At 38.1% G+C, this 16,610-nt stretch overlaps 1 protein-coding gene across 32 annotated transcripts in view; it reads left to right on the forward strand.

Annotated features, from left to right (window-relative positions):
• The first annotated feature begins 8,486 nt into the window (after positions 1 to 8,486).
• Positions 8,487 to 16,610, forward strand: part of DTNA (dystrobrevin alpha) — a 385,580-nt gene continuing 377,456 nt past the window's right edge. For 5 of the 32 annotated variants that reach the window (XM_019652098.1, XM_019652092.1, XM_019652096.1 and 2 more), the window contains exon 1: positions 8,494 to 8,753. The gene's annotated coding sequence lies outside the window, so the exon portion shown is untranslated. Of the gene's footprint in view, positions 8,754 to 8,826; positions 9,253 to 16,610 lie in introns of those variants that run through there. The other 27 variants (XM_019652083.1, XM_019652077.1, XM_019652089.1 and 24 more) reach the window with 14 other exon arrangements.

Here is a 16,610-nt window from a genome sequence, read left to right on the forward strand (position 1 = left end):
TTATTTAGTTTTCATGAATAATGACCTTGAAGGTTTTAACAAAAATCTTTTAACTATTTTAGTGCCCTTGTTGCTAATGTTAAAAGCCAGTTAGCTCAGTGGGTTAGAGTGCAGGCTCATAACACCAAGCTTGCCGGTTCGATCCCCACATGGGCCACTGAGCTGCGCCCTCCACAACTAGATTGGAGCAACTACTTGACTTGGAGCTGATGAGTCCTGGAAAAACACACTGTTCCCCCCCCCAAAAAAAAAAGGCCCACAGATAGTATGTATACCTACTGGGTGACCCTGCCCCTGTTGGACTGAGGCTTGTTGCTCTGTGATTGTCTCATCCAGGCAGGTTTCACAGGTTAAAGGGGTCTCAGGGGCAGTGCAAATAAAAACTAAGAGAAGGAACCAAATCCTTTGTCACTGCCGAATAGGAAGCATCCCAGCTAACAAGAGAAATGACCAGAAATGTTTTCATTTCAGATGAGGCGAAAATACCAGTGGAGCAGGTCCTAGTGTGTTTTGTTTTTCTATCAGGACGTGAAGAAAATTATAATTGAGATTTTTATTTTAGAAATAAAAGCTAAGGTAGTAAATTTGAATTTCCTAAAGACTATTGATTGTAGATTACAGCTCTTTGATATGACCTATTGTAAAATAAATGTGTTTGATATACATTAGACATTCAATAAATATTTTCAGTTGTTGAAAAAATTTTCATTTTCACTGAACAAATATAAGCCATTCTGTAGTATGATGAGCATGTAATTGGAAAAATAAAACAGCTTCAATTTTTAGATTATCAAAAATTTACAACACTGAGCAAGGATACCAAAGAAAGAAAATCCTTTATACTTAAATACCTCCACATTTGTTTTTTAAAGTTCCTTAAAGTAAGAAATAAAATTATATTATCCCAAATGAATGATACTGTGGTAATACTATGTGGTTAAGGTAGAAATATAAGAGATCATAAGTAGTAATTACTCCTTGCAACAAACAACACACTGATTTTGGTTTAATTCTTATTTATTTATTTTATAGATATAAGAGGAAAGTTTCTTTTATCAAACTTTATGTCATTATTATAAAAAAATTAATACTGTACTAGGAATATATATCTAAAGATTTGAAAATGCATGCAGATTAATAATAAATAGAGAACACATTACTCTCTCATACTTGGGGCTGTGTCATGTCAAAACAGTAACCTATTTTCAGTTAATCAACAAAGCCATCAGCAAGTATTTACTGAATAACCTGAAGAAACTGTGAAATGTACAGAGGTGTACAGGCTAAGAAGTTTGCAATCCTGGGGAAGGAGTGGACAATCGAGATGTCTAATACACATAAAATGATTGGATAAAAACAGGACACATTTGAAGACAGTGCTTCCAAGAGTAAGTCTTTCATGTGAGTTCAAGGAGGGTGGATACCACTGGGCTGGAAAATGTACTTGGAATGATGGTTAGAAAAGGACAGAGAGGATTTGGAACAAATACTTTATGCACTGCACATAACCCTTAAAGTATTCACTCTTCTTCTATTTCACTCTTCTTCTATAAAATAAGTAAATTGTTTCTATTTTCTTTGGGTAAGAACCTTAAGATCTAAAATATCCACTACGTCCTCTGATGTAAACTATAAAATACATTTTAAATGCTGAGCATCTTTGCTTCTAAATATTCAAGACACAGAGATAGACGAGAGGAGTTACAATTATTTTTCTTCATTAGATTGAAGAAATATCATTACCAAAAGAAATATACTGCATTGGCATTAATCACAAGATTTAAATGAATATTTGTATGTGTACATAATTCTGTCATCCAAAAAAAATTTTTGGTTTGTTTTAAACACAAAGAAAAATTTGCATGTACCCCAATAGCAAAAGCAAGCCACACACAGGGTATCCAGTTCAGCTTATAAAACATACAAAAACATGCTCTATCAAAGGCATTTACAAGCCTAAAAGAATTGTTTCTATATACTGCAAAGGACCAAGAGTAAAACTTTTGAATGTTCCTCACCGTCATCCTCATTCTATGCCTACAAGTATTTTCCAAGCACCTGCTATACGAGATAAACATGATTGATTCTTTAGGGAGGAAAAAAAAAGGAAGGATGTTTTCATCATGGCCTCTGTCCTTGAGGATCTTAAAATGCTTTTTGAGATATGTGCTAATAAAAAAAAATGACAATTTCAAAATCGGGAAATTTTCATGTATTTCTGGTAAAAAGCACAGACAATGCTGACCATAGATTAAGAACTGGGTACAAAATAAGCCTTGTAGTTATGATAAAACATTGTAAAATGGCCAATATTCTTTTCCTTTCTGTCTGATGATTGACATAAAAAAGGGGAACGTAAGAGAAATATGTAAATAAAAAGGCATTAAACCATGAAGAACGTTCAAGTTGACCTGGTGATGCAGATCAGGGATAAAAAGGAGAGAAAAAAAAAACCAGGAGAATCATACATGATATTTGTGGCACAAATAAAAGATAAGCATCTTAATCAACAAATTTACATATTAATAAATATATTATTACCTTATAGGGGATACACTTTGAACTATCTCAAAATGTATCCCCTAAAAGGTAAAATACCATTATTTCCAATAATAAGCTTTAATTATGGATCTACTCACTTATTACTTATACAGTTTTAAAGATTACAGTTTGGTTAGTTTAGTTTCCTTTCCCCCTCCCACCCATTTTTTTCATTTAGTTTTTCATAAAATACAATGCTTCAAAGCATCAAATAATTACATGATATTTACTATAGGGATTAACTTTAAAATTAAAATGTACATTTGTTTACATGGTTCCTGATGGTATACAGGAGATTTGGGCTGTATCTATATAACGTGTAAAAAATCATTTCACTGGGAAATAAGTTAGACAAACTGATTTCACATAAATAAAATTGTGCTTTAATGAGGCTCTTCAAGTGTGTAACAGGCTTCTTTGGAATTATTAAAATCATTAGGTTTTATTTAGAATCATTAAAGAAAAATTTGACAGTTCCTTGAGATAACGTGAATAGCTATTCAGATAATTCATCTTCAATAAATAGCACTTTTGTCCTTAATTATTTGGATTCGTCATCAACATTGATCAAGTGTATTTGTTATGATGATGTTTACTATTTATTCAATGTTGTTCTTGGTTACATGTATCAAGCTATTCTGTATTCTTGGGCAAAATAAAAACATTCAGCCCTAAAACGATTAAAAATAAGAGTAAAAAACAATTCTAGCAGCAAAGTGTATGGATTATAAGCACCTCCTGATAAACTGTACTCTCCAGTTGTCTTTTTTTCACTATCTCCATTGTGACAGTACACTTGAGTTTCATCTAAAACATTTATGTTTTATCTGTGGTCCAATGAGAAAATAAATTCTCCCAGGAATAAAAGGCACACTGGTGTGATGTCATTGAGAGCTGTAAACCACTAGAACATGTAGTTAATGAATTGCCATTACAAGGTGTAATCACAGCTACTTAAAATGGCAACAGATTTGTACACACCAACATAAAACAAAATACACTTGACCACTTACACCCACCCGTTTTTAAGCAATGTCCTCCCCTTCAGTCCCAAGAGAACATGGGGAATGCAAATGCATTTCTTCTGAGGACCTTAGGCAGACAGGAAGATCAACCAAGGAGACACTGTGGCTGAGCACCATCATATGTACTATCAGAGTAACTGAATTACAAGGCACTGCCCTGTGTACAGGAGGCTTCAGTCTAGCGAAGAGGGTGGGGAGCCTTCATAGGTGGGATGAAAGGAAAAATACCTCTTTTCTCCTGACCTTGCATTTCCTTCCTAAAAGCCAACAGGACCATGCCTCAATTCTCAGGCAATCAGATACTAACTTTATATAAACATGCACTTCGAGGTGATGCAAAAGGAGACTGAACGAACACCTTGTTGTTTATTAATACAAACACATACTTTACAACCTCTCAAGTTTCATGAATGCTTAGGACACAATTTATTCATTTCACTGGCGGTCAGAAGACAATGTTCTGTCTGAGTCTGATGGGTTCCAAAAATGGGGGTATCTTGAAAAGTTGGAGAACAGCAAAGGGTTCTTTCTGCCCACCTTGGCCTCAAAATTTGGTAGCTCTTCCCCCGCCCCTCCCGCTTCCCCCCCAAAAAATCTAACCATGAATCCTCCAAGCCATAGCTCAGTTGATCCATCATCTTGAGTCCTGTGTTGAACTGCTAATGAACTTTTCATTCTTGAAAGCTAATCAAGAATGAAAATCAAGACTTTGGGAGGGAGCAGAATTTATGTATATTTTGTGTTCCTCAAGGCCCCTTATCATCCTTCCCTGAAACAATCGTCTACACCCAGGGGATATAAGTGTTTCTAACTGATAAAATAGCGATGTCTTTACTTCCTCAACTTTATTCAATCCATCTTCGTTTCTATTCTTGTCATTCAAATCTCGTGAAGTTTCCAAAATGTTTAATTCCTCATGCCCCCAAACTATTGCCAGCACACAGGTAATAGTAATCATTCTTATTTGACCTATAACACTCTATAGATCACTGTATTTATAAAACATATACACACACTTATAGTTTCAGTGTTTCATAGTGAATATTCTGATTTTTCCTATAACCAGTCTCATTAGTTAGAACCTATTTTAAAAGTCAAAAAGTTATAAGAGCAAAATAGTAAATATCAGTATTTTTTTTCCCTTGGTAAAGATAGCCTAAATTATTATGACCCATAAATATGTGTACATAGCCATATTAAAAATATTTTTCCCTACTTGAAGGTATTTTGACACAAACTGCTAGTGGCTATTGAGCCACTAAAGTTGTAATGCATTTCTGAGACACATGTTATAATCATCCAACCTAAATATACCTCTAATTAAAACAAATCCTGCCATAAGTATGCATATCAAAGGAAAAGTGCTCTTGATATATTGCTGTTCAATTTGGGCCCCCACCTTTACTGCAGAAATCTCCCAGAGATGCTACAAAGCCATTAGCATCTGCTACATGCTAAAGCTTCTAGTTTAACTCCAATAGCCTGTGTAAAATCCTGGATTATAAATCACTGTTGCGATCTATGACCAGGAATCCGTCTAGTTGCATTGTTTATGAGAAGGATTGGAGGGAGGGATACTGAGCAACATCTTTAGGGTTGACTGGTCAGAGAATATAAATGATATTTCCAAAACAATGAGTGAAATTTTTCAGCACGTCTCCATTCGACATGTAGAAAACTAGGGAGAATTATTATATTCTTTTAAAATGAAGCCCACAAAGGTGCCTGCCTCTAATTATTATCAGGTTCAATAAAGATGTATGAAAAGCACTTTGAAAACTGAAGTACTACTTTTAAAAATACATGCTGTAACTATTACTATTTTTTGCATTGTCTTGCAAGCCTAGCTCCTTATTGCCCACCTTAATATTCCTGTGTCTTTGTTTTGCCATTTATCACCCTGAATTTCAGTGTTAATTTCTTCATAAAATACTATGTATACTGTGACTATTTGATCGCATTATCATTTTTATTATTACATTATATTGATGGGTCAGCCTACTTATTTCTTTTAGTAGATCCTACACTGAATTTTGAAAATTGAGATCTTTCAGCATAGTCTCTGCAGGACTGACACCTGGTGTCGCTGCCATTAAATTCCTGTCAGCTTATTAAAAAAAAATAATTCATAGCAATAAGAAACTCTTATGATTTCCTAAATTTGTTTACTACACAGCAAAATGTGGAAAATCTTGGTTTTCACTTGAAAGTTGGTCTTCTTTTTCTTCTTTTGCTTTTTTCCCCTCTTTCTCTCTCCCTTATCTTGTAATTTCTTAATTGCCTTTTATTCTTCCCTTCCCCCACCTCTTTCCATTACTTACTCTTCTGCTTTCTCCTTGAGGCATTCTCTCTCTCACACCATTTCTCTGTTCTTTGTATTATTAAGAGACTGCTGAATGTTCTTATATACACCTGAACAAAAGAGAGTGCTTTTTGTGAGAACTTTTATAATCACAAAGAAAAAAATCCCCCTGTGGTGCTTATGTGAGTATGGTGGATGTGTAAGTGAAGGGCAAAGTTAACAAATTACCTTGGCCATTGAGATGCTGTGGGGGCCAATGACAGGCTGAAATATGGGGCACACAGACAAATGAAACAATTTTAACATGGAACAGAAATTACATTGATAAAAAGAAGTGTATCTTATACTTTCTTTGTGACAATTCATAACACCAAAAATAACAGTGTTTCAGTTGTAGACTTCTTGGTAGACTATATATATATATATATATATATATATATATATATATATATATATATATTCTCAACAACTAGATGTAAACTAATGGAAGACAGGTTCCAAATATTAAACTTCTCTATATCCTTTAAAACAGCACAGCTTTTTACATGCATCAAGCATTTTAAAATGGTTTGAGTGAAATGTATAAATCATTATGAAATTGATGACTACCTCAAAAACATTGACTAAAATTTCTTGATATTACTAAGGAGTTAAACAACATAAATGAATATGAATGCACATATACAGACATACAACTCATACACATGTCCCAAAAAAGAAAGAAAATTATATAAAAACATGAAAAAGGCAATATATACAAATACACAAAAGAAAATTATATGATAATACGTATAGGGAAAAACTAATTCATTAATTAATTTTCAATCTTAGATAGTAAGTAGCTTAAACGTAATAAAGAATATCTTCATAATTTTTCAGAACCTAAGTTTCCAGGAATTGATTATAGTAACTAAACAACCTGTGAGTAGCTGTGCAATTCATATTTATAGTGAGANTGTTATAATTTTTGCTTCAACTGTCACATATAATTTTGAAAGCTCAAGAGGAGAAAATCCATTATATTATTCATATTTTTGCTTACTATGTTCTTTCTTCTTTAACATTGTTCCAACATTCCTGCTTTTATTGCTTCCTTTTTGTTTTAAGAACTCCCTCTAGCCATTCTTTTAGAGCAGGCAGATCTGCTGGTGATAAAATATCTTTGTTTTCCTTTATTTGTGAATGTCTTAATTTCTCTTTCATTCCTGAAGAATATTTTAGCTGGATACAGGATTCTAAGTTGACAGTTCTTTTCTTTCAGCACTTGAAAATGTTGTGCCACTTTCATCTGGCCTTCATGGATGCTCATGAGAATCTATTGTCATTCTAATAGTTTTTTTTCTCCTAATGGTAATGTGTTATCTCTCTTTTGCTCTTTTCTGACATTTTTTGTCTTTAGTTTTTATAAATTTGACTATGCTGTGTATGTGCCTATTTTCTTTTCTCCTTCCAGGTTTCCAAGCTATGAATGTTACATCTTTTGTTATAGTCACAACTTGTATTAGTTTCCTATGGCTGCTGTGACATATTACCACAAACTTGGTAATATGATACAACAACACACATTTATCCTCTTATAGTTCTGGAGGCCAGAAGTAAGAAATTAGTTTCACTGAGCTAAAATCAAGGTGTTGGCAAGGCTTGTTCAAATTTGGGGGCTCTAGAAGACAATACATTCCCTTGCATTTTCTAGCTTCTGGAGGACACCTACATTCCTTGACTCACAATTTCTTCCTTGCATTACTTTAATATCCACATTACACATGTTATAATCTTTTACCATCACATTTCCTACTTCCTTTTCTGTAGTCAAAAGCTCTCTCTGTCTCCGTCTTTTAAGGATGCTGTGATTACATTTAGGGCCCACCTGGATAATCTCCCTATCTCAAGGTCTTCAATTTAATCACATCTACAAAATCTCTTTTGCGGTATAAGGTAGCATTCACAGTGTCCAGAGATTAGNTATCTTCATAATTTTTCAGAACCTAAGTTTCCAGGAATTGATTATAGTAACTAAACAACCTGTGAGTAGCTGTGCAATTCATATTTATAGTGAGATATTGACTTATGTGTACTTGGATAGGTCATGCTATCTGACCTACGCCTCTTCTGTGTCTCTGAAGTCACTACTTATTTGCCTTCTCATCTTCCTCCTCTGCAAAGATGCTCTGCAAATAAATGAGGTAATGTTCGCAGCTTGGGAAAGAAACCCATTTCATACTCTCAGATGTTATTACTATTCCGTATTCAAGCCTGCTATATTATCGCCTCTGTTTTAAAATGAAATTGTACTGTTTGAGTCCTTGGGTTCTGACCAAAATCTGGGTCAACATAAGAGGATGATTATTTTTTATTTTAATTCTGAGGCTCTGTTCAGATCCCTCGCACGTGTGAGGGAAAACTGTGGAAAATAAACAAAGCACATAAATCAAGCTTTGAAAGAAAAATATCAGAAAGGATTTTTTTTTTTCAATGAAGAGCGTGACCACTGTATTTCCCTGGTGGAATATTTCGGTCCAGGAAGGAGGATAGTGCATGCAGTGTGAGTGTGTGTGCGCGCGTGTGTGTGTGCATGTGTGTGTGTGTGTGTGTGTGTGTGTGTGTGTGTGTGTGCTGTGCGTGCGCGCCCGCGGAGAGAAGGGCGGGGGAGGCGGATGAGGAGGATGAGATCATAGTTTCAGGATCCTCAGGAAACCCTGGTACTGGCAGCAGCCAGCCTCTGCTGTGCCCACATGACCCACAACTCTGGCAGCGGACCGGGCACTTCCAACATTATTAAATAATAAGAAAGCGGCTCTTACTCCATGCCCAAACCTCCCTACAGACCAATGGACATCTTCTAAGAGTTTGGCGAGTCGGTGACTGAGGCGCGCGTCCATTCCAAGGTGTGTGCAAGGCGTTTTCTTCCTTGACAGCTCCGGAGTGGGGGAGGGCGTGGGGATGGAGGGGTCCGGGTGTCGGGCGAGAAGTGGGCGCGGGGCAGGGATGCTGCGAGCTGCCCCCGGCCGCCCGGTGCACCGCGAGGCGGGAGATGCCCATGACGCGCAGCCCCAGCTGCGCAGGGACCCCGGCCGCCCGCGGCGCCGGGGCGCGGGCACCGGAGGCTCGGCTCCCGGAGCAAGGGCAGGCGCCGCGCACCCGGCAAAGTCAAGAGTGGCAGCGGACCGCCAGCGCCGGCGGGGGCAGGGAATCACCCCAACGCCCACTCGCGGGGTTCCCACCTGTGCGCCGACGCTGGACGCGGCGAGCGCGAAGCATGTGCCGGGCGCCGCAGCCAGGACTGCGGCTCGGCGCCTCCCCCGGCGGCGGGCGGCGCCTCGGGCCCGCGGGGCGGCTGTAGCTGCTGCGGCAGGATGGCCGGCCCGGGGGCGCGGGGCCGCGCAGGTAAATCTCAGCCGCCCGCCGAGGCCCCGGCATCGCTGCAGAACCCCGCTGTCGCCAATGCGTCGCTCCGGGGCTGGCGATGGCAGCCGGCTCCTCCGCGTCGCGGGTTGAGTTGTTTTTGTTGTCATTGCTGCCCTCTGAGTCGTCCTCGCGGACTGAGCCTGCGAGAGGTGGCGTAGCCACATCCATTAGGGATGACACTCACGTTGGGGCGCAGTCTGGGGGGCACTGACCAGGAAATCCGCGATGGGTTCCTTTCCAGCCAGCGGCGTCTGCGCGTGTTGCAATGCGCTGCGGTGCCGGGGCGATGTCCGAGTGGGAGTGGGCACTCGGGGGTCGCCGGGGCGGTGGGGTACCGGGGCGAGTGGCTTTGGCTTTTGTAGCCTGTTGCCCACTTTAGAGTTTTCCGCTGGACAGAAGGCGAACGGGGGGGGTTGGTTCTGGTCCCCGGCGTGGGAGGTGGAGAGGTGTCTGTCAAAAGACCAAAGCCAAGGAGAGAAGAGGGGTGGTGACGCCGTGCTGGAGCTCAGAGGTTCCATGGCTGGGACTTGGTAGTAAACTTTCCCTTTGGCAGGCTTGGGTTGAAAATAACTGTAGAACTTAGGGGAGGAATGTTAGATGCACACTGCCGTGAAGCTAACCACCCTGAGGTTCATCTGTGCTCTAAATAATGGTCTTTTGAATTGATGTTTAACGTTCGAGTTTTCCTGTTATCCGTTGTGATCACTTGGTATTTAATGTTTGTGTTTCCTTTTGATATAACAAGAACTTACATTGTCGAAGTACACAGAGTTATTAATTGCTTTTACAAAAAAAGACACTATTATGCTTATGCCAAAGGTAGAAAGTTTAGGAGAGAAAAAAACAAAACAGCTCTCTACATATTCCAGATACAGTTATATGTTCTTTGGCTTTATTCTCTCACTTCATTCTTATACCGCCATAAGGAGTAGGTAACAATACTATCCATCTTTTACAGATGAGAAAGTCCAGACACAGACAGGTGAAATAACTTACCCAAGGTCATACAGTTATGAAATGTTAGAGCTCAGTTGAGCTTTTTGTGTACTCTTAACCAACTCATATATATTTTTTTTTCATAAAAACAGGACCCCATTGTACCTAAGGTCTTCTATTTGATATATTGCCCACATCTCTCTACCAAGATGAACCTCTTAACTGACCATGTGCTACAAGTTGGTCGCAATTAACTCTTTTCCTAATTTTTTTTTAATACTGTATTTATGGAAAATATCCTTTGAGTGGTTTCCTTGGTTGCCACAATTAACCAAGTTTCCTACAACAATTATAGATTGAAGTCGTATTTATCAGCAAAGTAGATTTTCAGCAGTTAAGATTTACCAGCCAATAAATTACTATAAAGCAGATACCTGACTCTATATATTTGTTTACACTTAATTTTAAACTTCCTAAGATATTAGTCTGTCCTTTGCTCAATGCACGGTCATAATTTTCTCCTGAATACAATCTTGCAGAATTTTTGAGCAAGTTTAATCATTTTTAAGCCAATCAACTCTGGCAAGGGGTTAGGCAGTTTCAAAAGAAGAAGTATACAATTCTCTTTCAACTATCGGTAATTAAAGGCAGGCTATATTTTGAGTGTATTTGTGTATGTCATGCCTTTTAGCCAATATTGTATATATTTTATACAAAGTTGTGGAGCAATGAAGACTGAAATCAAATTTTCTCATTAGTTCTAAGTTGAAATACTTTTTAAATCTCCACTTGTTTTAAATGAACCATGATGTTGAGAAAGGTCTCAGTGGGGTGAACTCTAACTGTACATATTTGGAGAATTACTCTTCATTTGAACTGATCATGGAGCGCTCATGCTATTCATTCTATTGGACAGATGTCTCACTTAAATCTTCATCTGTTACATTTTTCAAGTAAATTTAATTGCTCCTTTACGTAACGAGTTTCAAAAATTATTTTGACATTCATAGATTTCCTTAATTCTTGTCTTTCAGTTTAATTAAATTCAATATACATATTTCAAATCCATACTTAATCAATATTATAAGTGAAAATAGACTAGAATCCAACTGAAACTACATGGAAACATGATCTTTGGATGTGAAAAAATTTTTTCCTGCTCTTCAATGGTTAACCTCCTCCACACCCCAGATTATGGCCACAGCGTTATTTTGGGATGNTCTGTCACTTCTATTATGTTATTGATCCCACCCACTGAAGTTCATATTTTGGTTATTATTATTTTAGCTCTAAAATTTCCATTTCTTTCTTACATGTTATATTTCTCAGCTGATGCTTCTTATTTTTTTCATTTGTTTCATACATGTTCATAATTGCTCATTTAAATATTTTTTATTATGGCTGCTTTAAAAACATTGTCAGGTAATCTAACATCTCAGTTATTTCAGTATTGGCATCTGTCTGTTGATTATCTTTTTTCACTCAGTTTGAGATTTTCTTGGGTCTTGGTATGATGAATGATTTTCAATTGAAACCTAGATATTTTCTTGTTATGTTGAGACTCTGGATCTTATTTAAACCAGTTTTAGCTAAATTTGACTACGATCACCTCAGTGGACAAAATGGGGATGGTGCCACCTCATCATTTCCATGTGCAGGTAAAAATGCAGGCTTCCCACGCAGTCATGTTTGTAACTTGAGAGGGGTTTCACATTACTGTGGGACAGGGTGGGAATTCAGGCTGCTTACCACATTTTCACTGATAACTCCATAGCTGCGAGTGGTAGGAATGCCCCTTTTCTGTTCTCCATTTGGCCTCCACTGACAAAATGTGGGCAGGGAGGTGGCCTGATTACTGCTGGACTGTGATGACAACCTTGATTCTCCCCTAGCCTTCTGTGACATCACCTAGTGGAGAAAGGCAGGGGAAACAGTACTGCCAGGTGAGGGTGGAAGCCCAGGCTCCTGACATAGTCTCCATTGATAGCTTGGCGGGGGTGGGAAGCAGAGAGTCTCATTACCACATGACGGGAATGAGAAACTCAGCTCCCTACTTGATCTTCTGTGACATCACCATGGTGAAGGTGAAAGGAGTTGCAGCACCTTGTGACAGCCTGGTGAGGGTGGAAGTGTAAGCCTTTGTTGGCATAGGTGTGGTAGAGCCATAGTTTTTCCTGTCTTATATGGCTGGAGAAGAGCAGTTACCGTCTAAATGATTTTTTGTTTTGATATGTTGTTTCTTTCCTGGTCCTTTGGCTAGAGAGAAACCCGTTTGTTGGAAACCCATTTTTTTAAAAAATCTGTGTCTGTTGGCATTTCTGGGTTCCTGATTCCTTTAGCTTCAAATGTGGAATATGAGTATATAAAGCAAAACAAAATTCCAAGGAACTCACCACCCTATTATTCTTGGGCCCTGAGGCCCCCTAGCTGGTTTGCCTTCTCTCCAATTTTCAGAGTCGTGTATGCTTATTTTATGTATAACATCCAGGGTTTTTAGCTATACTTAGTGGTAGGAATAGGGAAAAGTACTTCTGTTCCATCGTAGAAGTCCAATCTGTATTTTTCATGCAAGTATAAACTGAAAAATATCACTCAACATTGATTCTCAAGGTTGAATCTCAGGAGATTACTGCTGACCTGTTTCTGAATAATAAGCACTTTACTGGTCGGTGGGATGAGGGAGTCCTTGGACAACGATGCAGAAAGGATCACAGAACATTCCACCTGTGCTAAGGTTCAGGGACCATGTACAGGTACTCTTACTCCTCCAAATCAATGCCTTATCTTCTCCTGGGAAACCACTGCTGCAGGCTGTAGCAAAATTGGGGATTTCCTCCATTCTCATAGACTGTCTGTTCTGACAGGAGTCTGGAACTACACCATCCCAGCCCTAACTGTATTCTCACCAAGAATTCTTTATGCCTGGGAACACTATCCATGTGAAATGCAATTTTGAACCACAAAGCATGTGGGAAGGGCCGGCCGAGTGGCGCGTTGGTAAAGAGCTGGCTTGGTTAAGAGCAGCAGGGCCCCAGTTCGGATCCCACATGGGGGCCAGTAACACTGCCCTCTACAGCTAAGATGGTGAACAACAGCTCGACCTGGAGCTGGGCTGCCGTGAGTCGCCAGCGACGGATAGGCTGCAGCCCCTGCTGCAGTGGGTTGCCATAAGCTACTGTGTGTGGCTGGCAGCCAGCGTGAGTGGCTGGCAGCCAGTGTGAGCTGACAAGAGCTGCCGTGAGTGGCCATCCCAAGACCGGTGACCGATCTGCCTCATCCGGGAAGAGCACAATGATAATACCAACATGGGCCAGTGAAGCAACGTCTTCAACAACTAGACTGTAGCACAAAACGACAGCAACTTGTCTGTTCCCCTCCCCCAACTCCCCAATAAAATCTTTCAAAAAAAAAGCATGTGGGGGAAAAAAATGTTACTAAGAGAGAAAGAAAATAGTGAGCACAAAATCCATCTTTAAACTGCAACTGAGGAGCACCTACCAGCAATTAATGTTAATTCTTTAATGTAAAATTATACATTAAAAATAAATCCATTGTCAAGTTGTTTAATCACTACTCAAGTAGATTAAGTACAGGAGATGGGGCTAAGAATTTTCTGCTTGTAACCTATATGCCGNACCAGCCTTGCATCCCTGCAATAAATCCCATTTAGTCATTGTGTATAATCCTTTGTATGCATTACTATTTGCCAATATTTTGCTAGAGTTTTATATCTACATTCATGAGAGATATTGGTCTGTAGTTATCTTTTGGATACTGTCTTTGTTATTAGTATCAGTAATACTAGCTTTCTAAGATGGATTGGGTATATCCCCCCTTCTTTTATTTCCTGAAAGAAATTGTATAGAATTGGTGTTTATTTTCTTTAAATGTTTGGTAGAATTCTTCAGTGAAATCATCCAAGCTGGGAGGTTTCTTTTTCAGTATTTCATTTTTTAGTTATGAACTCTGTTTCTTTAATACTTGTATTTGTTTGTTAGGACTACCATAATAAAATACAATAAACCAGGTGGATTAGACAACAGAAATGTATTTTCTCACAGTTCTGGAGGCTTGGAAGATTAAGGTGTCAACAGATTTGGTTTCTTCTGAGGCTTCTCTGCTTGGACTGCAGATGGTCACCTTCTCACTGTGTCCTCATATGACCTTTCCTCTCTATGTGCATCCATGGTGTCTCTCTATGTGTCCAGATTTTCTCTTCTTATAAAGACCTAAATCAGATTGGATTAGGGCCCATTCTAGTTGTCACATTAACTTAATCATCACTTTAAAGACCATATCTCCAAATATGGCTAGGGGTTAGGATTTCAACATATGAATTTTCGGGGGACACAATTCAACCCATAACAATCCTTATGGGCTATTCACATGATCTGTTTCATATTGTATGAATTGTGGTAATTTAAGTTTATTAAGGAAGTGGTTCATTTCATCTAAGTGTCAAATTCGTTTTGTGTAGAGTTGCTCATAATATTTATTTTTGTTCTTTTGATGTCAGCAGGGTCTGTAGTAATATCCCTTGCTTCATTCTTGATGTTGGTAATTTGTGTCTTCTTTTTTCTGTCAGTTTTGCTAGAGGTTTGTCAATTTAATTGATCTTTTAAAGAACACATTGTTTCATTGATTTTTTCCATTGTTTTCCATTATATTGGTTTCTGCTCTTATAATTATTATTTCCTCAATTATGTTTCCTTTTGGTTTGTTTTGCTCACCATTTTCTATACTCCTGAATGAGAGCTTAGATTATTGGTTTTAGGTTTTTCTCTTTTCTGATGTATGTATTTAGTACTATAAATTTCTCTCTCAGCACTGCCATAGCTATGTCCCAAACATTTTGATACGTTGTGTTTCCACTTAATTTGGTTCAAGTATTTTTTTTAATTTATTTTCTGATTTCCTGTTTGACCTGTGGATTGTTTAGAAGTGTGTTGTTTAGTTTTCAAATGTTGGGAGATTTTCTGTTATCTTTCTGTTATTGATTTCTAGTTTGATTCCATTTGGGTCAGAGAACACACTCTCTATGATTTCAATTCTTTTAAATTTGTTGAGGTTTACTTTATGATCTGAAATATTGCCTACCTTGGTATATGTTCCATGAGCACTTTAAAAGATTGTGTGTTTAACTGTTTGGGGGTAGAGTGTTCTATAAATGCTCACTGGATCTTATTGGTTGATGTTGCTGATGAGTTCTTGTACATATTTGCTAATTTTCTGTCTAGTTGTCCTATTGATTGTTGAGAGAGCATGTGAAGTCTCGAAGTATGATTGTAGATTTGTCTGTTCCTCTTTCATTTCTATCAGTTTGACTTTATATATTTTGCAGCTCCANAATACAACTTCCTTTACATCAATGCTTTTTGTCCCGTATTTTACAGGCAAAATATATACATCAAGCAAGAAGAGATATATGAATGCCTAGACAAAGACAGGTGACTGCTAGATTATGAGAAATGCCTCCTTATATATTACATATTTTTTAAATTCAAAAATAATAAGAAGAACCATTTGAAACCCTTGAAGGTTTTACCATCAAGAATATGTACTTTAGCATTTCCAACAATTAGGGAAATATCTTTAACAGCTGGAAGTTCTGTGACCATTAATAAACAAGAATTTTAAGTCACCTGTTTCCCCTTCCCCCAATGTCTTTGTTCAGCACATGCACTGCAGGGAGACTACAAAGTATAACATAAAAAACATCTGTTGAATTATCTCAGTAAGATATTTTAAAACCCCGTTAATTTTTACAATGAGAACTTTTGATACCAATCATAGTAATTATTATGATAAAAAAACTTAATAATTTTAAATATTATCTAAATAATGTTAGCTTAAGACAGATGCTACATGTCATTATCAAAGTGAAGTACTGATTGGTTAAGTGTGCTAAGGCATATAAAGATATTTGCACAGTATCTAAAAGTGGATGTTAGTTGATGTTATTTCTCCTTGCAAATAATAGGTAATATGCAGATTATATGATTAATGTTAATGTTAACCAAGAATCACAATTCATACACAGTACACATATACCAATGCGTGACTCTTCTTTGAAGCTGTTGGAAATGCTTAAGGCTGAGCATATTTTTCTATGACTCATGTATCCTTATTAAGAATGTGATACATCATTTCTCTGTGTGCTCAGCTTCATACAAACCTCTATATCATAGAATAACTAGCAAACTATTGCTCTAATTTGTACCATAAGGAAGGAGAAGCAAGACTTGATTTTGCTTTCTGTGTGTGCGTATGTGTGTGCATGTGTTATCAGGGTGGAGGATGCCATCAAGTACACCAAAGAATAACTCATTGGGCCAGCCGAGTGGCTCAGTTGGTTAAGAGCTCACTTGGGAGCACCAGCTCTGAGCAGTAGGGCCACGGTT

The sequence above is a fragment of the Hipposideros armiger genome, unplaced genomic scaffold (assembly GCF_001890085.2).
Source record: "Hipposideros armiger isolate ML-2016 unplaced genomic scaffold, ASM189008v1 scaffold_173, whole genome shotgun sequence".
Lineage (NCBI taxonomy): Eukaryota > Metazoa > Chordata > Mammalia > Chiroptera > Hipposideridae > Hipposideros > Hipposideros armiger.